The sequence below is a fragment of the Geotrypetes seraphini genome, chromosome 8 (genome assembly GCF_902459505.1).
Source record: "Geotrypetes seraphini chromosome 8, aGeoSer1.1, whole genome shotgun sequence".
In the NCBI taxonomy this organism is placed as follows: Eukaryota; Metazoa; Chordata; class Amphibia; order Gymnophiona; family Dermophiidae; genus Geotrypetes; species Geotrypetes seraphini.
The window spans coordinates 69,776,209-69,800,951 of NC_047091.1; the positions used below are offsets into that span (position 1 = coordinate 69,776,209).

At 42.9% G+C, this 24,743-nt stretch overlaps 1 protein-coding gene across 1 annotated transcript in view; it reads right to left on the bottom strand.

Moving 5' to 3' along the window:
• PPP2R5B (protein phosphatase 2 regulatory subunit B'beta) overlaps window positions 1-24,743 on the bottom strand; it is a 134,437-nt gene that overhangs the window by 107,573 nt on the left and 2,121 nt on the right. The gene's annotated exons all lie outside the window — the stretch shown is intronic.

A 24,743-nucleotide genomic window follows, 5' to 3' on the forward strand; every position in this document is an offset into this window, starting at 1 on the left:
GAAAATTACAGTTTTTAGGGACTCCGACGGGGGGTTTTGTTGGGGAGCCCCCCCCCCAGTTTACTTAATAGAGATCGTGCCGGCGTTGAGGGTTGTAACCCTCCACATTTTACTGTAAACTTAACTTTTTCCCTAAAAACAGGGAAAAAGTGAAGTTTTCAGTAAAATGTGGGGGGTTAGAACCAGTGTTCCCGCTAAGGTGCGTTGGCCTGCGCGCGCGCACAAAATATTACATCGCAGCGCAAAGTTTCTCTTCACAGCGCACACACGCGTCGCAAAGGTAAGGGGAGGTAAGGTAAGGGGACGCATTGGGGGGATTGCACTTCCCCACAATTGCCATGCTTCGGTTCCTCTTCTTCCTTCCTTCCTCCCCCCCCCCCCGCGGGACCCTGCGGCACCATCAACTCTTACTCCCTCTAATGTCGGCCCTGCAGCTCCAGACTTCCTCGCACCTTCTCCCCTCCCCCTTTGGATCGCTATTATTTTAAATGTTATAGCCGCGGAGCTGTATCCATCAGTGGAGATGTCTAACCTCGGCCTGCCCCGGAACTCTTACTGCAACAGTGACTTCCTGTTCCTGCCTAGACGGGCGGCTGCTGCAGTAAGAGTTCCGGGGCAGGCCGAGGTTAGACATCTCCACTGATGGATACAGCTCCGCGGCTATAACATTTAAAATAATAGCGATCCAAAGGGGGAGGGGAGAAGGTGCGAGGAAGTCTGGAGCTGCAGGGCCGACATTAGAGGGAGTAAGAGTTGATGGTGCCGCAGGGTCCCGCGGGGGGAGGGGGGGGAGGAAGGAAGGAAGAAGAGGAACCGAAGCATGGCAATTGTGGGGAAGTGCAGAGCTGCAGGGAAGAGTGTTGCGGTACCCAGCTGGAGGGAGAAGGAAGAAGAGGGAGGGAATTAAAGGAGATGCCAGGGCTTGGAGCATAGGAGGAAGGTATGCCAGTCTAAGGGAAAAGGAAGGGGGAGATGTGAGAGCATGGAGGGGGAACGAAAGATGGAAGAAAAGGAAAGGAGAGAGATGCCAGAGAATCAGGGAAGGGGAGATACCAGACTATGAGGAGAGGTGTGGGAGAGGGAAGGCGAGGAGAGAGATGCCAGACCAATGGGGTGAAAGGAGAGATGGAAGGGGGAGGCATACAGTTTCTGGAAGGGGCATAGAAGGAGAGAAGATGCCATATAGGGGAAGAGAGACGGCAGACAGTGAATGGAAGGAAGAGAGTTACAAGAAGATGAGGAAAGGAGAAACCACAGAAGACAAAGGTAGAAAAAAATTTCTATTTATTTATTGCTTTAGGAGACATGTGTCACTGTTTCTGTGAAGCATTGTATGCAGAGTCCAGCTTCTTGCTGGTTCAATTTAACCTTTGTCTATGTATTTTTATTTTATCCCCCCTTTTACAAAACTGTGAAGCGTTTTTAGCGGTAGCAGCTCTGATGCTCAGAATTTTATGAGCATCAGAGCTGTTACCTCCGTAGCTAAAATCCACACTACAGTTTTGTAAAAGAGGGAGGGGTTAGTTTGTGATTACATATTCCTTACTAGGCGAAGGTGTTTTCTGTGTTCTGTGTGTTCGAAAGACATGGTTTTCTGTTAGGATTGACGGTGTAGGATTGATCTGTGCTGGTCTGGCTTGTTTAGTTTTACAATGGGTGTATTGATGTACTGCTCACTGCAATATGTAAGATGCTGCCTTTTCCTAGGTACTCATGTGTGACGTGTGGTTTGTTACTAAAAATCATGTTTTTCTTACAGATGGGGGGGGGGTGCCAAAAAATGATGGGCCCCGGATGTTACATATGCTAGGTACGCCACTGTATGTAAAGATACCAGAAAGCTGGCGTAGCAAAAACTTCTAAGTTTTGAGTATTTAACCCTCCCACAATCTCACGGGCACTCGTTTCAAGTTTATTGAGATTTTGATTTAAACGCAATATCAAATATTTTCAATGCATATAACAAAAATAAATTTGGGGAAATAAATAAAACCATTTGAACCAGTGTTCCCGCTAAGCTGCGCTGGCGTGCGCTGGCGCACAAAATATTACATCGCAGCGCACACGTTTCTCGTCACAGCGCACGATCGGAAGAGGCGTACGGCAGATGGCAGGGCGGCGAGAGGAGAATCGGGCGAGTTGGCTCATAACTTGCTGGCGCCCGATATTTTTGGCTCACGGTGAAAAAAGTTTGCTCACAACACCCGCCCGCTTAGAGGGAACACTGGTTAGAACCCCCCACAACGCGGCGCGATCTCTATTAAGTAAAGGGGGGGGGTTCCCCAACAAAACCCCCCGTCGGAGTCCCTAAAAACTGTAATTTTCTTCGGCGCGCACCTCCGCACTGCGCTCAATTGTCTGCGCGCGCCTTTGTCCCGGCGCGCTTTTGACCTGACACCGGTTCAACCTCCTAGTGCTGCTCACTTTCTACCCATCCCCTCCCTTTCCCCAGTCTAAAATATTCTTCAGTTGGGCTACTTGAAAAATACCATATACAGTAAGATCAGAAACCCTGAGTCCCCCAGTTTCTCTTCTCCGATCAGGGTGTCGTGCAGCATTGCAAAGATCTCATTTGTCCCTATTTGCAAAGCCTGGGAAAGATATAGCATCGCTGATAGGATGTTCGTCTTTAGTAGAACTATCATCCCAAACCAGGACGAGTATCCATCCTGCCACCTGCTTAACCCTTTCAGGACCAAGGGACATATTTGTCCCATAACTTTAAAATCCTATAAATTTTGATTGGGATAGTCTACAGTTCTAAATTTGATATGTACGGATTCCATATGATACTGCCTTTATGTAAACAAACTGGTTCCGACATTCATTCATTAGTGTCGTTGCTAGATTGACGAGAAGATTCACTTGCCACACTGTCCATAAGCCAGAAGTGTGATTTTTTTAAATAAAAATAATGATATTTCACAAAAAAAATCAATTTTTTGGCATCTGCAAGCCCTTTTTACCATAAAAATGTCGTCAAAACCACAAAAATTGGCCTACGATCCTTATGGTCCTGAAAGGGTTAAGCCTTCCAAGAATGTTATCTTTTTTAATAGAGATGGGAACATTTCAAACAGACAGATCTTTAACTACTTAATCTCAATAACAGCGATCTTTTCTAAACTACTCCCTTACAGTTAGGTTAATATAGGAAAAGCCCAACTCCCAAGGGTAAGGGGGTGTAACTAGGGTGATGGCAGGTTACCAGGTGTGGATCCATTAGAAGAACAGCGCTTCTGCCCTCCCCCCACTCTTACAGGGAAGAGGCAACCCCAAGAGAAGTCATTCAACATGTACGACAGGGACAGAAGAGACACTTATGAGAAGGAAGCCACGGAAGAGGAATGATATAGGGCAAAAAAGATTTAAGAGGGGAGAGCCATCGAAGTGTAGTCCTATTTTCTCATACTAGCTTCAAAAGCAACAGCAGCATGTAAGATATTTTGACTCTGACCCTCTACATTTATAATATCAGAAATAACCAATCCCTTACCACCCTGAGGTATTTGTGTGCATAACAAGACGACAAGTATGGGCTCTTCAGCTTGGAGAAGAAAACTTGCTGTACACATCACCTCGGCCGAATTTTTTCAAAAGATGGTAAATAAATCCTAATAGATATACAAGTATAAATGGATGCGAGGAGATACATTAGAGGTTTATAAAGCCACATGCAAGGGGAGATCTGGTAAATAGGGAACTCTTATCTGTATAAACTTGGAAAAGCCACTGTTTATCTCTGGGTATGAGCAATAAGAAATCATCTACTCTTTGGGCTCTTTCCAGTGCCTGCGACTTGGAATGGACAGTGTTTAAAAGGCAAAAGAACAGCACAAAAAACCACCTTATCCTATTGCTGTTTTCGGAAATTAATTAAGACCACTTTGTTCGATAAGTTTATTATTTATTTCTGGTGGGTGAATGTGTGTACTATATACAAATATGAACAAATTAATGCGGAGTGTAGGGGACTTAGTGGAATATTCAAAAAAATTTGAAGCCCATTGACTACATTTGTACAAATATAATACTGTATTTTGTCTTACTTTTATCTTGGTTTATTTATCTTTACACACCCAGGGAGGGTGGGGGGTTGGGTAGAAATATTGATAATGATATTTTAGGTAACTTGGTTTCATTATATATTATTTGCTTGGTTCTTTTGTTATTACTATATGCAAAATAATGTAATTATTGAATGATAGTTCTGTTATCTATATAGATATTAGTGTTATGAATGAATGCAATAATATAATATTCTTTTATTTATATAACATTGTTCTTGTTTAAAAATCAATAAAGAATTAAAAAAAAAAAGACCACTTTGTTCGATAAGTTTATTACTTAATGAGAAATTTATTATTGAAAGTCTATTTTACAAATATTTGTATTTTTTTTACTGTATTATTGTATTTCGCCGATTGTCCAGCTCTTTTTAGTGTAAACCGCCCCAAAACTTTTGGTTATGGCGGTATAAAAGAATAAAATTATTATTATTATTATGTCAAGGGGAATCAATTCACTGTTCTCAGTGGTGGCCCCTTCATTGTGGAACTCCCTTCCAAATTTCATTAAAAATGAAAAAGATCTTATTTCTTTTAAAAATTTTTTAAAAACTTATTTATTTCAAGATGCGTTTGATTTATGATATGACCTATTCTAGATTTTGTTATATCCTTCTAAGAATCAATCATATTTTTTTAGCATCTCACCCTATTTATACCTAATGTATTTTCCTTTTTATGTAAAATTTTCTAACAAACAATGTAACTGTAACTTTCCCCCTCCTTCCTACTTATTCATGTTTGTCCAAATTGTTTTGTCTATTGTCTAACCCATATAAATTATATGTATTACCACAATCTGTTGGTTTTTAAATTGTACATCGCTTAGATATTGTAATAAGCGATACATCAAATGTAAATTAAACTTGAAACTTGAAAAAGTAGGAATGGACTACGGGCACAAAAAAAAAACCCAAACAGGTATTAGAGGTGCCTGTGGTTCATCCCTACTTTTTGAAAACTGCTTGACCATTATTGAAGCCAGGATGCTGGGCTTGTTGGAATTTCAACCTGACCCAGGTCATATCTTACCAATCAGTGGTCTCCAACCCTTTTCATTTAAAGGGCTGCGGTGTAAATAAGAGAAATGTCTTAGGGCCACAAAAACATTTCAAGCTTATACATTCTACTAATTTTGTAAACAGTCTTGACGGGCTTGTTCAGACTGGGTATTAAACATTAAAACTTAATACTATACTAATAGGAGGAGTGTGTGGCACAGTGGTTGGATCTACAGCCTCAGCACCCTGGGGTTGTGGGTTCAAACCCCGTGCTGCTCCTTGTGACTCTGGGCAAGTCACTTAATCCTCCATAGCCCCAGGTATGTTAGGTAGATTGTGAGCCCACCGGGACAGATAGGGAAAATGCTTGAGTACCTGATTGTAAAAACCGCTTAGATAACCTTGATAGGCAGTATATAAAATCCTAATAAACTTGAAAACTTGAAACTTAATATTGATTCTGCAACATTTCAAAGATATATTTTAAAAACTCACTTTATTTTGAATTGTCAACAGTAGTAAATTCTATAAATGAGACACCCAAGTTACACACTTAAGAACATAAGAATTGCCATATTGGGACAGACTGGGATTAAGCCCAGTATCCTGTTTACAGCAGGGGCTAACCCAGATCACACGTACCTAGCAAGATCTCAAGAACGAAAACAGATTTTATGCTGCTTATCTTAAGAATAAATAATGTTTATGTTTATTTGTATTTATAGACTACTCTTCAGTACAACATCACAGCGGTTTACATAATATAAAACAGAAAACTGCTGGGTCAGACCAATGGTCCATCGTGCCCAGCAGTCCGCTCATGCAGCGGCCCCCAGGTCAAAGACCAGTGCCCTGAGACCAGCCCTACCTGCATACATTCCAGTTCAGCAGGAACTTGTCTTGAATTCCTTGAGGGTGTTATCCCCTATAACAGCTTCCGGAAGAGCGTTCCAGTTTTCCACCACTCTCTAGGTGAGGAAGAACTTCCTTACATTTGTATGGAATCGATCTCCTTTCAACTTTAGAGAGTGCCCTCTCATTCTCCCTACCTTGGAGAGAGTGAACAACCTGTCTTTATCTACTAAGTCTATTCCCTTCAGTATCTTGAATGTTTTGATCATGTCCCCTTTCAGTCTCCTCTTTTCAGGGGAGAAGAGGCCCAGTTTCTCTAATCTCTCACTGTACGGCAACTCCTCCAGCACCTTAACCATTTTAGTCGCTCTTCTCTGGACCCTTTCAAGTAGTACCGTGTCCTTCTTCATGTACGGCAACCAGTGCTGGACGTGGTATTCCAGGTGAACTGAAGGCAAGGGCAACTGATGAGAATTAGAAGAGCGCAGATTTCTAACAGGCCTATATGGTATCAAAAGTTTAGCTAAATAATCAGGCTTTCCCCAAGCCATCTCAATAATGGCCAACGGGCTTCTCTTTTAGGAAATTACCTAAATCTTTTTAAAACCCTGCTAAGCTAACTCATTTCACCACATTCTCCAACAAATTCTCCAGTTTGTTTTAAATCTACTGCCTAGTAGCTGCTTCATTGTAAGCCCCCTAAGTCCTAGTATGTCTGGAAACCGTAAACAAATTATTCACATCTACCCTTTCCACTCCACTCAGTATTTTATAGTATAGTATTTTATAGACCTCTATCATATCCATGTTAGCTTTATCTCATTAATCTATGCATATGTTTATAGTCTGTCATTTTGTTCTTTATAATAGTCTCTACCGTTTTGCCTGGCACCAGCATCAGACTCACTGGCCTATAATTTCCCAGATCTGGAACTCCAGTCTTCCGGTACTATGCTGGATTTTAGAGTAAAATTACTAACAAAAGCTCTTCAAGTTCATTTTCAATTCTATCTGGGATATATACCACCTGGTCCAGGTAATTTGCTACTGTTCAGTTTGTCAAATTGACCCATTATGTCTTCTAGTGTTAGAGATTTGTTTGAGTTTCTCTGGTTCATCAGCATTGAATACTATTTCTGGCACCGGTATCTCCCCCACATCTTCCTCAGTGAAGACCGATGCAAATTTATTTAATCTCTCCACTATGGCCTTGTCTTTCCCGAGAGCCCCTTTTACCCCTCAGTCATCTAGCGGTCCATCTGATTCTTTTCCTGGCTTCTTGCTTTTAACGTTATCTAAAAAAGCTTTAGCTGTGTGTTTTTGCTTCCAATGCAATCATCTTTTCAAAGTTTCTCTTTGCCTTCCTTTTATCAGTACCTTGCATCTGACTTGCCATTCCTTATGCTGTTTACAATTATTTTCAGTCAGATTCTTCTTCCACTTTCTGAAGAATTCTCTTAACTCTAATAGCTTCCTTCACCTCACTCATTAACCATGCTGGCTGCTGTTTGGTCTTCCTTCTTTTTTAATAGATAGAATATATGTTGTCAGGACTTCCAGGATGGCATTTTTGAATAATATCCACGATTAATGTAAATTTTTGATCTTTGCAGCTGCTCCTCTCAGTTTCTTTTTTTACCATTCTCCTCAAGTTATCATAGTCTCCTTTTTTAAAGTTAAATACCTATTGTATTGGATTTCTTGTGTGGACTTATTCCAGGGATTATATGAAATCTGATCATGATATGATCGTTATTGTCAAAAGGCCCCAGCACCATTATTTCCTGCCCCAATTCATTCATTCCACTAAGAACTAGGTCTAGAATTGATTCACCTCTTGGTTCCTGAACCAGCTGCTCCACAAAGCAGTCCTTGATTTCATCAAGGATTTTTATCTCCCTAGCATACCCTGATCTTGCTTTATACCCTGTCAATATCAGAGTAGTTGAAATCATCCATTATTATTGTGTTACCCAGTTTGCTAGCCTCCCTAATTTCAGCATCTGTCCGTTCATTCTGGTCATATGGACGGTAATACGCTTCTATCACAATCCTTTTCCCCTTTACACAAGGGATTTATACCAATACGGATTCCAAGGTGTGTTTCAGCTCCTGTAGAATTTTCAATCCATTTGAATCAAGGCCCTCCTTAACATATAATGCTAAGTCTCCATCAATTCGATTCACCCTATCACTGCAATATAGTTTATACCCCAGTATGACAGTGTTCCATTGGTTGTTACCTTCCTTCCATCAGGTCTCATAAATGCCTATTATATCTATCTTTTTATTTAGTGCAATATATTCTAACTCTCCCATCTTGTTTCTTAGGCTTCTGGCATTTGCATACAGACATTGGCATGTGGGATCTCAGAGAGAGAAAGAGATAATGGTTACTGCAGATGGGCAGACTAGATGGACCATTTGGCCTTTATCTGCCATCATGTTTCTATATCTATTTACAAGTTGCTCAGCATTTGCCCATACCTGGGGGAGTGTGTGACGCAGTGGTTAAAGCTACAGCTTCAGCACCCTGAGGTTGTGGGTTCAAACCCACGCTGCTCCTTTTGACCCTGGGCAAGTCACTTAATCTCCCCATTGCCCCAGGTACATTAGATAGATAGTGAGCCCACCGGGACAGAGGGAAAAATGCTTGAGTACCTGAATAAATTAATGTAAAACCGTTCTGAGCTTCCCTGTGAGAACGGTATAGAAGTGAATAAATAAAAATAAATAAAATAATACCTGCCTTAGATTGTAAGCCCTGTTAGGGCAGGAAAGTACCTAACCCTCCCCCCCCCCAAACAAACCTTTAAAACTGTGAGCCCACTAGGGAGAGAGAAAGCACCTGCATATAATAAATGTAAACTCTTTTGATTATCACAAAAAGTCAGTACATCAAATCCAATTACCCTTACCCTACTGCAACATTGCATACATAGGATCTCATAAAAAGACTAAGAATGATCCAAAACATGGTGGTGTGTCTGATCTTTGGCCTGAAAAAAATCCGATCACATAACCCCATACTATAGAAGACTGCATTGGTTACCAATCGAGGCCAGAATCATCTTTAAATTTGGTTGCCTTTACTACAAGACACTATTCGGCACCTCACCCACCTATCTCCTGAATCATTTCATCCTACAGGACAAACCCCGCCCCCCCCCTGCTCCCCCCCAAAACGTTGATATTCTCATTCCCTACTCCCAAGAGATGCCACTACAAAAGATTCCTTGACAGAACTCTATTCTTCCAAGCAGGCATCTGGAACAACATCCTAAGCGACCTCCTCTTGACTTCCCCAACGTACCAAGCTCTCAGAGGAGCACTGAAAACCCATTTATTTGACAAGTTCAACTGATCCTCCAAGCCCCTGACCCATTCTAAAAGCCCTTCCACCTCTCTCTTCCCACTTCTCTTCCCCTTCCCCTCCCTTACTTATATTGATACCTGTTCCAACAATCCCACTTTATAACAATCCACTACTGTATACTGTCTAGAACTGAAAAGGTACCAATCCGGAGGTCCAGGCATACCTGGCTTTGTGGAGAGCATTCCTGCAGCTACTTCTAGTCTCCCGACATGGGGGGGCAAGGCGGGGGTGTCTGAATGGGGAGTGTGCGCGTTGACTGATTGATTGATTGTATGTCTGTTTGTGCTGCCTGGTGTGGGGGGGGGGTCTTTGAGTTAGGTACTATACGCTGAAAAATTTATGGGGTCAATGGGGGTAACGGGATGTTCTTGATGTTGGAGTGTCCTGAAAGGGGGGATTGCAGCTTTATGCCTCACGCTGTCTTCTGTTCTTGGCGTGTGGAGATAGCTCTGCTCAGTACCCCACAATCTCTTAGGCCAATGCATTTGTTTTTCTTGGTATGTCCTCGGTGGGGGGTATTGGACCCCTCCTCCTATTTCTGCAATGATATGGTCTTTGTATCACTCACTCTATTATAAACTGTTGCCGATTGTATTGCATTGTTATTAGCCGTTTCTTTCTGCATATGTTTTACTGTAACATGCCTGTTTCTCTGGTTGACTCTAATAAAAAGGATATATATATATATATATATAAAAAGAGAGAACTGAAAAGGTTCATTATCCACTTTGTACTTTTTCACTACTATATACCGTCTTGAATTGAAAAGGTATGACGGGATATAAATAAAGTTTTATTATTATTATTACTGTATTTTTGCTTTTTATGTATGAGATATCTTCAAAAAGATTCTGCACATTTTTTTTTTAACTCTATTTATTAAATATCTCAAAAGCAAATTATATCACTACCTGCAAGGTGAGCTGGCTTGCCTGACTGACTAGTCACATGACCTTCTATGCCATGCCCCCCTTACCACTTCTCCCACCCCAACCATTTCCCAGGAAAATATGAAAGTGCAGAAACCTTATGAAAAACCTTCGTATATACGATTATGTGTAATGAGAGCAAGTTCCAAAGTCATTTACTGAGGTAAATGGGGTTAACTTAAAAATGCCCCCCTAAAAGAATGTGCTGCTGGATCTTTGTGTTTGTCTGGCTGTTAAGGATCTAGGGTTTTGCTTTAATGGCTGCTGAGCTTTGCCATTCCTCAAAAGCTGCCGCTCTAGGCAACTGCCTAGCCTTGCCTAATGGTTTTAAGTTGACCCTGAGCTCCTAAATTGTTAAATATAGGACACAGGGTACTTGCAAGAAAGTCACCACAAAACACTAAAATCTTTTCCATCTCACCTCATATAGCACAGTTGTGGTGTTGCCTGAACAAGCTCCGGTCTTATCATGCCACACAGTGATTCCTCTTCAATAGCTCTGGAATCCCCATCATGTCCCTTCTTTTAGATACCGTGAGCAGTGACTCATCAGGATCGTGCTTGACCACATAAAGCCTTGCCACTGTACCTGCCTTATAGGATTATCTAGGAGTTAGGTCAATTTCAGCCACAAAGTAGATTTAGGAGGTTCAGTCACCACCCATGACACTGGTGGCTCTGAAACTAGTGCTGCCTGATTCGAATTGATTTGCCAATTCAGTTTGGCTGAATCGATTAGTTTTGGGAAAAAAAGAATGATTTCCTGATTCAGGCCTGCTTTTGTATTTTTCCTCTGCAAAAGTCCTTCCTTCTGATGCAACTTCCTGTTTCACAAAACAAGAAGTTACATCAGAAGAAAGGACTCCGGCAGAGGAAAAGCCCAAGAGAAGGCCTGCGAGGATCAGCAGCAAGTGCTGAGAAGGTAGTGGGGTAGGGTGCTGTGCTGCACTGCTTTCTCTGCCGCTGCCATCAGACCCGCAGAGGGGCACTGACGCCACCGCTGCCTCCATTGGATACATGCAGGGAATAGGTTGCTGCAGTCCACCTCTGCCAATGATGGACGTGGGGGTGGGAAATTGGGAGTTGGAGGGGAGAGAGGATGCTGGACCCACAGGGGGTGGGGGGCAATTTGACTGGCTGAGAAAGGACCTGGTGGGAAGAGAAGAGAGAGAGGGGGCTGGCCACATGGGGGTGGAGGGGTGCTGGAGGGAAGGGAGAGAGACACTGCACTGGGGGCTGGAGCTGGAGGGGGAGAGAGGGTGCTGACCCTTGGGGAGGGGTTGCTGGACCTGCAGGGAAGAGGAGAGAGAAGGAAAGATACAGAGATGGAAGATGGATGGTGTGCATAGAGAAAAATAAAATGTCAAATGGGCAGGAGACCCTGGCGAGTGAGTTAACAGAAGACAAACAGAAACCATAGCTTGGGACCAACATGATTTGAATCATAAAATGAACAAAAAAATGGAAGAAAAAAATGTAATGTTTTTTGTGATTACAATAGATTTGAAACGTGTATCCTACTTGAGCTGGTGTTAAGACAGCAAGTGCAAGCTAGGACCTAACGGTGTTCGCTTTGTTTACACTTGAAGGCGCTGGCTTGGGGTCGGAGAGGACAAAAGGAATGGGGTGAGCGAAGAGGCTGCAAAATAAACCCGCCAGCTAATTTTAAAGCTATATCATAGAAAGTGAATCAAATCATATTAAAAAAAAAAAAAGAAAAACCTCAAAATGATTCAATTTGCAAAATCGAATCAAAAAATTTTTCCTGAACTCGGACAGCTCTACTCTGCACTCCTTCCACTTGTAGCATCCGCAGCCCTTAGCTGGGATGTGCTGATCCTCACGGCTCTCTCTCAGTCTCCCTTCTTTATTATCACAACTCTCCTCCTCCTCCAACCACTGTAGCACAGCCTTGCTCCCTTTCCTTCTACTGTAACTGCATTAGTGGCTCTCCAACCATCATCGTTCCCTCCAAAAATTTAAAGACCAACCCACTGGTCGTATATATTACCAGACGAGAAGAGCAGTATTTTTTTTAAACCCAGTCCTATGGGCACACCCATTCAGTTGGGTTTTCGATGTATTGAACACTACTATTTATTATTTCTTTAGCACTACCAGGCACAAGGCAGCGCTGTACATTAAACACACACGAGACGGTCCCTGCTCAAAAGAGCTTATAATCTAATTATGATAGACACACTGGACAAAATGGTGAATCATTATCCACAATGAATAAGCATGAGATAAATTTGCAGGCGCTGCTTCCTTGATATGCCTATCTATTGCACGAATATTCATTGTGGATATTTTGGAAATTTGACCAGCTGGGTGTGCCCCAAGGACTGGATTGATAAGTACTGGAGTAAGAGGCTTTAGGCCAAAAGACCCTTCCAGATTTTAGAACAATAAAGTCCCAATTTAAGGGGGCCCTGCCAAAAGAGCATGGATTAAGGCTCCCTTATATCAAGCCGCAGTAGAGCATTTTAGCGCTGACAAGCGAGGTAAATGCTCCGACGCTCATAGGAACTGGAGGAGCTATCAGAGCATTTACCTCGCCAGCCAGCACTAAAACGCTGTACCGCAGCTTGATAAAGGGGGCCTAAATAATGTGGGAGGAGAGAAGAGTGAATGGAGGAGACCCAATTAGGGAAGGGTCTATGGATATTTAGGAAGGTGATGGCACTGAATTCCATGGAGGTAAGTTACTGTACATAGGGAAAGAGCTTAAGAGACGCTGTACTAATGTTTTCTCAGTAGAAACTTTTCTCACAGAATTATCTCCTTGGACTGTGGCAACCAATATCAGCATCAATTATCTGCTAAGGAGAAACCTCACCTCTTTTTTCAGAGATAATAGCTTTGAGGTCTGGGAGTGGGGAGGTGGAATGAACGATATTAGGAAAAGATACTTATATTTAAGAGGGAGATGTTGAATCTTCTAAAACGAATTATGAAAAAAATGAAGATGGCATCATCGTATTTCATAAGCAAATGTGAAATTTTCCACAGAAAGAGAGAGGCAAGGGGTCATGCTATGAATCTGAAGGGAATGAGGTTGAGAGGAACCCTGACAAAATAGCTACTTATTGAGAGGATGTAGAATACCTGGAAAACCCTACCACCAGAGGAAACAGCAATGAAGAGCCTGACAGAATTGAAAGCAGCTCTGGACAGATAGAGCACAAGGTAAGTGAGGTGCTATGGGTCAGGGGATATGTGCATTAGGGAGCGAGGGAAGTTAACGGGGAGAAGAAATGAGAAAGTCAATCATATGACGCTTTAGAAGGCCAGTGTGTGGCACAGTGGTTAAAGCTGCGGGTTCAAACCCACGCTGCTCCTTGTGATCCTGGGCAAGTCACTTAATCCCCCCATTGCCCCAGGTACATTAGGTAGATTGTGAGCCCACCGGGACAGACAGGGAAAAATGCTTGAGTACCTGAATAAATTAATGTAAATCGTTCTGAACTCCCCTGGGAGAACGGTATAGAAAAAAAAATTGAATTGAATTGAAACCAGCAGAAAGTGGTCTGTGGGCAAGTAGAAGTACAAGAAAGCTGGAATAAACTGCATGCAACAGTCATGGTTATCATTTTAAGCAAGTACAAGGTAACAGGATGTTTCACTAATAAGATGGTGGAGACCAGTACTGCAAAGGAATTCAAAACATGACTAGAATGAATAGAGGACATGGGCAGGAACAGGGTTGAGAGCAGTGGCATAGTAAGTGTGTGGGGGTGGGGTGGGGTGGACTGCCCTGGGTGCTACGTTTGTGAGGGGTGCCTGTGCTTCTCCTCCATTCCCACGCACCTCTTGAACTGTTCGCCAGTGCAAGCAGCATCTCGGCCTCGGCTCTTTTATGACATCATTTCCTGGTCACGGGACCAGGATGTGATGTCTGAAGGGAACCAAGGCTGAGGTGAGCAGCAGGTGGAAGATGCTGCTCGCGCCGGCGAACATCTCAAGAGGTGTGCAGGGGGGCAGGGAGAGGCGCTCAAGGGATGAGGGACAGGGGCACACAGCATGGTAGGGAAGAGGAGGGGGGTGCATGGCACGACAAAGCCGAATGCCACCGCCCTGGGTACCAACCTCCCTCACTACATCAGAGGTTGAGAAGCTTTAAAAATAAAAAAACTCACCTCACAATGGGGACAATGTCTTCAAATGTGCTGGTTCTGTACATACCATGACAATAACGAACCTTATATGTGGAATATGACACTAACGCTTACCACGGCTCTTGCATCATGCCAAAAAGAGAGCTTCCTCCTGGAGCTCATAAGATGTAACATGTATAGGCGACCTATCCAAATATGCTTGAAAACTCCTTTTAATTTCTCTATCTGGTCTACCATATTTTTCTTGGCCTCCAACTGCCGTTCTTAGAGCTTAAGGATTTTCTTCCTCTTCATCCGATTCACAGAACAAATGCTTAGAGCCGACACCGCCATCAAAGCCTTTCGAGTGCTTCTCCTTTACCACTCTATTAAGTTGGCTTCTATCCAGCTTTTGGTTGATTGAAATGGGGGATCTCTCAGGTGATCAGAACCTCTTCATCCTCCATAAGATCCCAGTGCTCTTCTGTTACAGCAGTGCTGTAACATTTACAAAGTTTCCAATGGATGAGATGTGCCACCTTGTTGCACCTTACTGTATAGAAATTTTCAGCCAGCTATGAGTAACCATTTCCAGGGTTTTCTTAGAGAATCTAGGGGTTTTTTTCTGCTCGCTGTGAACCATCTCATCAGATTGTATGTAATCCACTATCACGGACTGCAACTATCTCATCCTTTGGTTTCAATTCACTTCTCCATAACTGTTCACGTGTCCAGGTTTGATCCTACCCTGCCAACTTGTAAAGCACCCAAATCTATTGTCATTCCCTCTTACTACCCTACCCCCTCCACCTCTTAAGTTATAAGAACATAAGAAGTTGCAGCTGCTGGGTCAGACCAGTGGTCCATTGTGCCCAGCAGTCCGCTCCCGTGGCGGCTCCCAGGTCAAAGACCAGTGCCCTGAGACCAACCCTACCTACATACGTTACAGTTCAGCAGGAACTTGTCTAACTTTGTCTTGAATCCCTGGAGGGTGTTTTCCCCCTATAACAGCCTCCAGAAGAGCATTCCAGTTTTCTACCACTCTCTGGGTGAAGAAGAATTTCGTTACGTTTGTTCGGAATCTATCCCCTTTTAACTTTAGAGAGTGCCCTCTCGTTCTCCCTAACTTGGAGATGGTGAACAATCTGTCTTTATCTACTAAGTCCATTCCCTTCATTATCTTGAATGTTTCGATCATGTCCCCTCTTTTCAAGGGAGAAGAGGCCCAGTTTCTCTAATCTCTCACTGTAGAGCAACTCCTCCAGCCCCTTAACCATTTTAGTCGCTCTTCTCCGGACCCTTTCGAGTAGTACTGTGTCCTTCTTCATGTACGGCGACCAGTGCTGGACGCAGTATTCCCTTGTAATTCCCACCTAAGTATCATGTATAAATTCACCTTTGTCCTCTATATCCGTCATAGTTAGATTGTAAGCTTTTTCAAGCAAGGACCTTTTCTTGTGTGTTTCATGTACAATGTTGCGTGCATCTGGTAGCACTTTAGAAATAGTACTGGAGTAATACTTTGCATTTCCCACTGTAGTTGTGCAATTGTCATTTATGTTCCTTATTTGCTGATCTAATTTGTTAAAGAGATTTTTTTTTCTCTTTTTCACAAATTCAGTGGTTTCCTTTCCTATGTGTACTGGTGGATTCTTACACATTCCTTCTACTCATCAGAACACGTTGCAAGCTAGAAAGACTAATAATGAACTTTTACTTTCATAGTTTAATACTTCTTAATACTCCTGTAGACCTATGTCAGAAGCTCTGTATATATAATCTCTCTCTATAACCCTTTTCTTCCAGGTTAGGGAATGTACAGTCTCAGTATATGCTGATTCTTATAAATTATCTCATGGGCATGGAGTTTTCTTGTTCATACATCCAGTTTTTCAAGGTCTTTAAAGGGCTAGTCTACAGTTTCAAAGCTGTATGGGAATTGCTAGCTGATTAATGGCTTGTATCTTACTCCATGATGTTAATGCACTTTTCAATATTGATTTTAATCTCCTACAAAATTCTTTACTAATCTTTTTTTCCTTGGTGATTTGTACTGGTCTGTAGTTCCTTCCTTTAGTTCCAGGTATTTATATATTATACTGTTTACCTTCCTGTTCAAGTTCCTTTCATAGTCATCAGTCAAGAGAGATATATTTTCAGTTTTGCTAGTTTCCTCCAAGAAGATTGCCTGAAGCACATTTATCCAGCCCAAAATTCATTCTGTCATCTGAGGAGCTTTTTACTACATAGAGTTCTATTAACTGGTGACCACTGGAACTATAGAGCAGTGTTCTTTAACCGCTGGTCCGTGCACCGGTGCCAGTCCGCAGAAATTTTCTGCCAGTCCGCAGGGTCAGCATATCCATCTGGCCCAAGACAGCTTTCTTCAGCCGCCGGTCCACGGTGCGATCAATGTGGCGTCTTTGGGCTGGCTCCCTAAATGCTGCAGTGCACAAAGCCGTGGGAAAAAAGGCGCCTACGCACGGCCTGCACCTGAACCAGACGTCTTCTCTCTGACGTTGCAACATCAGAGGGAAGGGTTCCAGATGAGGCGCGGGACACGCGCGAGGAGCCGCTGCCCATAGCTTTGTGCAATGCAGCACCCAGGGAGCCGGCCCGAAGATGCCGCATTGATCACACAGTGGACTGGCCCAACGATAACACCGGGGGGCAGGCCAAAAGGCAAGGCACATGGAGGGAGAGAGACAACAACAGTAAGGGAAAAGCTTTTATATTTTTTATTTAGTGATTGATTTGTCTGTTCAGGATTTTATTTAGTGATTGATTTGTCTGTTCAGGAAGAAATGCATGTGTTTCTTTTCCTCTGGGGTAGTACTGCTTGCAGAGTCTTGCATCTTAGGGTTTGTTTGTAAATGTTAGTACTTTTAATTTTTGGTCCTGCATTAGCATGGGATTATCTGTTTTCTGGTAGGAATGAATGTTAAAAAGCATACAGTGTGCTTTGTGTATTTTAATTTTGTGGTTAACCATTATGTGTTGTTTATACAATTGTATTGTGTGTATGGAAAAAATGGTGTTACAATTAGTACTATTATGGGGGCAGGGTCTAGGGCGGAGATTGAGTGGAGATGGGCACGACTTAGCCCAGTGTTCTTCAACTGCCGGTCCACAAAATAATTATTTTATTTCCGCCGGCCCATAGGTGTCAATAGGTTGAAGAACACTGCTATAGAGCTTTAAGTCATCTAAGTATGATCTTACCTCTAAATGATTACTACCTTTAGGATCAAAACTAAATTCAAAGCACAAGGAGTTAATAAGAGTATTTAATGGATTAAGGGCTAGATTCACTAAGCCCACGGATCGGATCGGATCCGAGGGCAGGGGGCTGATTCACGAAGCGTCCTCATGCAAATGAGGATGCTCGGAATCATGCCCCCAACCAACTGCAGGAATCCCAACGTATGTGCAGACCAGCTTACAGAGCAGTGACCTTTTTTTTTCTTACTGACCTTTTTTTTTTACTTTTGACTACAGCGAGACCATGGTTTTAACCCGATTTGAACCCGAGGGTTAAAACCACAGGCTCGCACTGCGGGGGAAGGCCAGGAGAGTCGGGACAAAAAGCAGGGCGACGATCGGGGCTGAGAGCAGGAGAGTCGGGGGCAGAGAGAGCGAGCTGGAAAGTCGGGGGCAGAGAGCAGGAGATGCAGTCGGAAATGACATGAGTGATTGGTCCCCAGCAGTCGCTTGTTTGTTGATCAGCCAGCCCACTTGGTGTTCCAATTTTTGGTTAGTGAATCGCTGCCTGCCTACTTTACATGCCATTGCCCCTCATTTGCATGCACGAATTGGATTGGAGGATGATCGGCTACGAGGTTAAGTGAATCGGGTCGGAGGGAAATCGGGCTGCTAAGTGGTTGGGACTTGATCGGTGGGCTTAGTGAATCTAGCCCTAAGTTCCATACAAAGCAGGCGTGGTGACAGGGAGTTTCCCTGAAATATTCCTCACTTGTCTTGACATTAGGAGGAGTCACAAACTGTCCATTTTCATACTTCAGATGGAGTGTGGTTTGTCATAAGTTCATGGTGAACATAATGTAGTCAATTAATCTAGGATTTTATTTTATATATAAGAACAGCCTACTGGGTCAGACCAATGGTCCATAAAGCCCAGTAGCCCGTTCTCACGGTGGCCAATCCAGGTCACTAGTACCTAGCCAAAACCCGAGGAGTAGCAACATTCCAGCATCTCAAAGAATAGCGAGATTCTGGAACCCCCAATGAGACCAACATTCCAGAGCTGAGATTGTGATGTCATAATGCCTCATTCCACAGTGCCTCAGAGCCAATCACATCAGTGATGTTACAATGGCTTGATTGTCCTATACTTGGCACACGTAAGAGCATAAGAATAGCCTTACTGGGTCAGACCAATGGTCCATCAAGCCCAGTAGCCTGTTCTCACAGTGGCCAATCCAGGTCCCTAGTACCTGACTAAAACCCAAGGAGTAGCAACATTCTATGCTACCGATACAGGGCAAGCAGTGGCTTTCCCCTGTGTCTTTCTCAATAACAGACTATGGACTTTGCCTCCAGGAACTTGTCCAAACCTTTCTTAAAACCAGCTACGCTATCCGCTCTTACCACATACTCTTCTTTCCACCTCTGCCGTGAGGTTATTAGAATCAGTGTGATCAAAGGACTGTAGGGAGACAAGTTAATAGATCTGTAATTTTTGACAACATAACTTGAGTTTTCCTTTGCAAGAAGTCTTCTTCCTGCTCCTAGGCATTATGGTGTTGCTTTCTAACATTGAGGATAGGAAAGAGGTTGTGTTGATTTTCATATGGGAGTTAATATGTTCATCTAACCATGCAGATGTAGAAAGAGAGGAAGACTGGAAAGGGGGGGGCTTTACTGAAGTCTGTGAAGGTGATGAATGAGGTGGAGAAGGAATATTTAAGAGGATAATGGAAGTGTCTAGAACAGTGTATCACAAACTGTGTACCGCGGCACACCAGTGTGCCTCCTGAGATTTCAGAGGTGCTGCGACACACTGGCGAGGAGGAGAGTCCTACTTGCTGGCTGACTGCCTACAGGACGTGTCTCTCGTGGCTCGCCTCCTGGCCGGCAGCTCTCCTCTTCTCCCCGCAGCTCCCGGATCCCTCCACCGAAGCGGGTCACATCCAGATGGGTCTCCGCGCACTTCCCGGCCGGGGTACTGGATTTAGTGTGCCCGAAAGTTTGCGAGACACTGGTCTAGAATAACACACAACATAAATCTTTATTTATATACCACAAAAGTCTTTCGGTTCTAGGCGGTTTACAATAGAGGTAATGCCGAGTTGAGATAGCGAACCAAAACACAAGTATGCAGGCCGATAACTGGAGAGTTCATAATGTGGTGAGAAAACAGATTTTTACAAAAAGGTACGGATGATCATTGTCCATGAACTGCAACATAGAATTGAAGGCGTGATGGTGACGGAACACTTGTCCTGGGAGTCCTGGGGTGGATTGCTGAATTTAGAGAAGAGGGATGTTTTTAGGAGCTTTCTGAAGTGCATGTTACAGGCCGATGCTTTGACCAGTTGGTTCATTCAAGGTCTTGGAGGCGGCTTGGTAGGATAGTGTGTCTCTAAGAGATGGGAAGTGTTATCACAAAATACTTCCTGCGTTTCCTTTCTAACTATGAAAACAAAAACTGTGGATAAAGATGTTCTGGAGATAATTTATTAAACACTAACATAGAAAACCATGAAAATTCAATTAAAAAAGTACAATGATAAAAAATATGGTTGGAATTTTATCACAGTATTTTTTATCATTGTACTTTTTAAAATTATCTCCAGAACATCTGTATCCACAGTTTTTGTATTCACGGTGGATCATTGGGTCTCCCCATTTTTCTTGGTTGTGCTTTCCTTTCCAACTATCACTACCTGCAAGCTGGGAAGACCAGAAACTTTGAAAGTCAGGCTCTCAAAATCCCCATAACTTGGTGCCTAATTCTGCTTCCCCATTACCTCCATAACTGCTGCCTCCAGCCCCAACTGAATGCGTTGTAGGAAGGCCGTTCGCTAAATAGTTTTTAAGTGGCATATTTGCAGGTTTTCTGTTGCTTCACAGTATCTGTCAGTAGAGAGATTTTTGTGTTGCTGTTACTGAGGTGAAACTAGAATTTGAGTATATATTTGTTTTGTTGTTTGACAAGTGAGAAATCTTGGATTGATGTGTTGTATACAGATTTTTGATATGGGACAATAAATTCATTTTTATACTTCTAATAAAATAATGAAACATTTAGGCATGCTTTGTTCAACTGTGAATTTTAGTGTTCAGTGTGTCACATACATGATTATTGTGTGTCAGGTGTGTTACAACAGAAGAAATGTTGAGAACCACTGGTCTAGAAGCAAAATGATATAGCTGTAAGTGAGACAGTCTTCCAAGTTCTTCCCAAACAAGAACAGAAGTTAAAAGCAGCAAAGAGTAGCCATTACAACTATATAAATCAATCATACAACTGCACTGGATTTTCAAGAAGGTTGGGGTCATCTGCACTTAGGGATCTAGGTTAAAATGAGAAGAAAGGGTATAGATTTGCTGGAGATTTGAAAAAAAATCAATTTAAAGGGCAAAACCAGCATGAATTAGCAGAGGGAAATCGTGCCTTACCAGAAAGGGTGGTAGATGAATGCAATAATCTCCCAGTTGAGGTGGTGGAGACAAATACCGTGTCTGAATTCAAGAAAGCATGGGAGAAGAGGAGACAGTGGATGCTGCGGATGGGCAGATGGGATGGGCCATTTGTCCTTTATCTGCTATCATGTTTCTCTGTTTCTATCTGTTGCACTTCTTTGAAGGAACGAACAAACATGTAGTTAATGGGGAGCAAGTTACATCTGGGTTTTCAGAAGGCATTTGAGAAAGACCCTCTTGGAATTTAAAAAAAAAAAAAGGTCACAGAATAGGAGGTAACATCCTATTGTGGATTGATAATTGGTTAAAAGAAAAATAAAGTTGAATTAAATAGCCAGTTTTCCCCAAAGAAAAGAGAGACGAGACAGAATGCTACAGGGATCTGTACTGGAATCAGCTGGTTTTAACCTATTTATAAATAATCTGGAAAACGGGAGCAATGAGTGAAGTGATTAAATTTTACAGATGACACATTATTCAAAGCTGTGAAATCCTGAGCAGATTATGAGGGGGTAGCAGAAGGACCTTGCAAGACTAGAGAAAGGGGCATCTAAATGGTACATGTAACTCGATAAGGACAAGTGCAAAGTGATGCATAATTTTAACTATTAATACACAATCCTGGGTTCTATAATGGAATGCTATAATCATTGTGGACAAAACACTGAAACCCTCACCTGCGTTGTGTGGTAGATTTCTAAGAAAGCAAATAGAACGTTATGAATTATATGACAGGAACGAGACTAAAAAACAAAGAAAATCATAATGCCTCGGTATCGGTCCATGGTGTGACTGCAGCTTTGAGTGTGTGTGCAATCCCAGTAGCTGCATTTCAACAAAGACAGAGCAGTATTAGAAAGGGTAACGAGAAAGGCAACCAATAAACGAGATGGAATGGCTAAATAGTTTTGGCCTGTTCATCTTGGAGAAAAAAAAAAAAAAAGAGATAGCTGAGAGGTCTACAAACCCAAAGGGTGGGGCCTGCAAAGAAATAGATAAGTAGGGAACAGTTATTTACTCTGTTAAGTAATACTAGAACTAAGAGGCAGTCCCTAGAATTAGCAGGTAGCAGATTTGCAAACGGAGGAAACATCATTTCACTCCATACAATTCAACTGTGGAGTCTGTTGATGGAGGATGTCATAGAGTCATTTAGCACCAGCAGATTTTAAAAGGCTTAGACAAATTACTGGAGGAAAAGTTCATATGCTGTTATTAGGCTAGTAAACTTGAGAAAACACGTCTTATCCCTAACAAAGGGCATAATCTACTCTTACGGATCCTGCCAGGTACTTATGGCTTGGCCGCTGCTGAACAGAGGATGCTGGGTTCAACGGATCTTTGCAGTGACCCACCCTGGCATATCTCCTGTCCTGAAGTTTCAGCAAGGGAGGCCAGATTTTCACAACAGCGTCGGTAATCTTGGTGGCTGTGGGGATTATTACTAAATTTAAGACACTGAACAGGGCCATGGTACTGATCTGGTTAGAGACAGGGTTAGAGGTGGCAGGACTGGGGTTCACTGCGGTTCGGGCATGCTTGGGAAGAACCTGGACCGTAGGGGAGGGGAAGGAAAGCACGCGAGATGTCAATAACAGGTGGTGGTAGGGGAGGAGGTGTTATGGATGCAGATTTCCAGATGCAACCCTTTTATTGTAAGGCATCTGGGGGGGAGGGGGTGTAATAAAAGACCAGTGCCATATAATACACAATCAGGAAGCAGTCTGTGGAAACCTGAGCTTGCTATTATATCATGCCCCAGTACAATAAAAGACAGGCACCCTCTCAGAAAACAGAGATCAATATACATTAAGGCAAATGCCTGCTCTGCACCCCATCCATTAACAGCTACTATTCTCCACTTAGCCAGGGCCAGCTGTGCAGAAGCAAAAGTACAACTGCTCCCAGACCTGCACAGATTGAGCAGCAGAAGGTCAAGGTCCATTCCCACAATCTGCACCTCCATCACACAGAATTACAGAAATGTCTCCACACTGCACACGCCTGTCCCAGGCACGGTTAAAGAAATGTCTCCAACTCCAAGTGTGTGCCCCATCACAGGTAGGGTTACAGAAATGGCCCCACGCTCAGTGTGTCCCTGTACCACAAAGCAGGCTACTATCTCATATTAAGGATGCCCCCACCCCAAAGGGTGGTACGTTCTGTTCTGTCTCAGGAGAGAAAGGTGTTGGCTTGAATTCCTTTCCTTACAGGATGGCATTTGTGCTAAAAAGTTGGGCCTCACCTCACCTACACTGAGGAATGCTGAGTACAAGCCAAATCCCTCTCCCACCCCACCCAGCTGCCTTTTCCTCATCTCATGTCGCAAAGGAAGAATACCTCCACACCTGTTGTCCCTACTCTCTCCCTCCGAGTTCAGCTTCTATAGTTTCAAAGAGAAGTAGAAAGAAAAGACAGAGGAGGGGGAGGGGATCTGCAGACTTAACTAACTAGGCTAACTAAGGTGCATTGTTTGTTAGTCACATATAATCTCATCTACACAGGAAAAAAAAAAAAAAAAGAGGCTGCGGCCTGCAAATTCATCTCACAGGGGACTGCTTGTAACATGAGTGTGACTATTGTCCCTGAAGAACTCACTCCTCCCTACCAGGAGCTGTTAGAAACCACCAGATCGACTTATCCAGGTGACATTACAAATAACAGGCCAGCAACTAAGGTGACACCTTCTGTGGATAGACTGGATTTTCTGATGTACTGCGCAGTTCAAGGCCCAGAGAGTCAAGGAAACGTTACCACATATGTCGGTAACGCCAGTATTTTCAATAGGTCACAGGTCACCACTTCTATATAATAAGCAGCTAGAAAGCGCCAGCACTTGGCCTAGGAGTTTCAAAAATGCTTGTGGTGGTTGAATGAGCCCAATCCAAAGAACGAAGTTGCCATCCACCCAACCCTTGTCGGCCGTGACGGGAAGATGGAGAAGGAAGGGGAAGCATAAGGATGAGAGAGATGAAGTGGGTGGCGGTGGAAGGGGCAGAGAGAAAGGGAGTCCCCACAGTCAATCAGGTACCTTTGTTTTATTATAAAATCAGCCCTGAATTAAAAACTTGAGAGAGACAGAAACAGAGAGACCAGAAAAAAGGAGGACAAGAAAAGAAAAAAAAAGTTTCACTTTGTTCTCTGCCCTTCCTAAGTCCATCTCCTTGTTCAGATCCACCTCACTCCTTCCATCTGCATTTCCTGAAATGGATCAATTCTCACCGATACTTCTTGTGATCTTTGACATGTAACTTAAATCTTCCATTGCCTCAGATGCAATCTCAGTAGAGCCGTACCAAATAGCATTTTACTATTATGCAGAATATGAATAATGAAAAATATTATTCAGCCGAATACAATGAGCACCGAGCTGCAACATGATAAATAATAAAAGAAGCAACATGAAATAAGAGATCAAATATTTATTTCAGTAAGATATAGCATAATAACAGCCCTGGATTATTCGTATTTGAGTTCAAATTACTATTTGGCTGAAGGCTAATAACGTATTTGGGGCATTATTTGGGTTCAAATCAAATACAAATATGAAGTAGAGCCCTAAAACATAGATTGTAAGTCCATCAGGGACAGATAAATACTTAGGTACGGTACTTGAATGCAACTCACCTTGAGCTAGAATCAAAATTAACAAACATATAAACTGTTTTGCATTGGACCAGAGAAGTTTGCTCTGCTGCTGCCCATGTGTACCTGTCCTTTGCTGGCACAATGTGTGTTGTGTGGCGGGGGCGGGG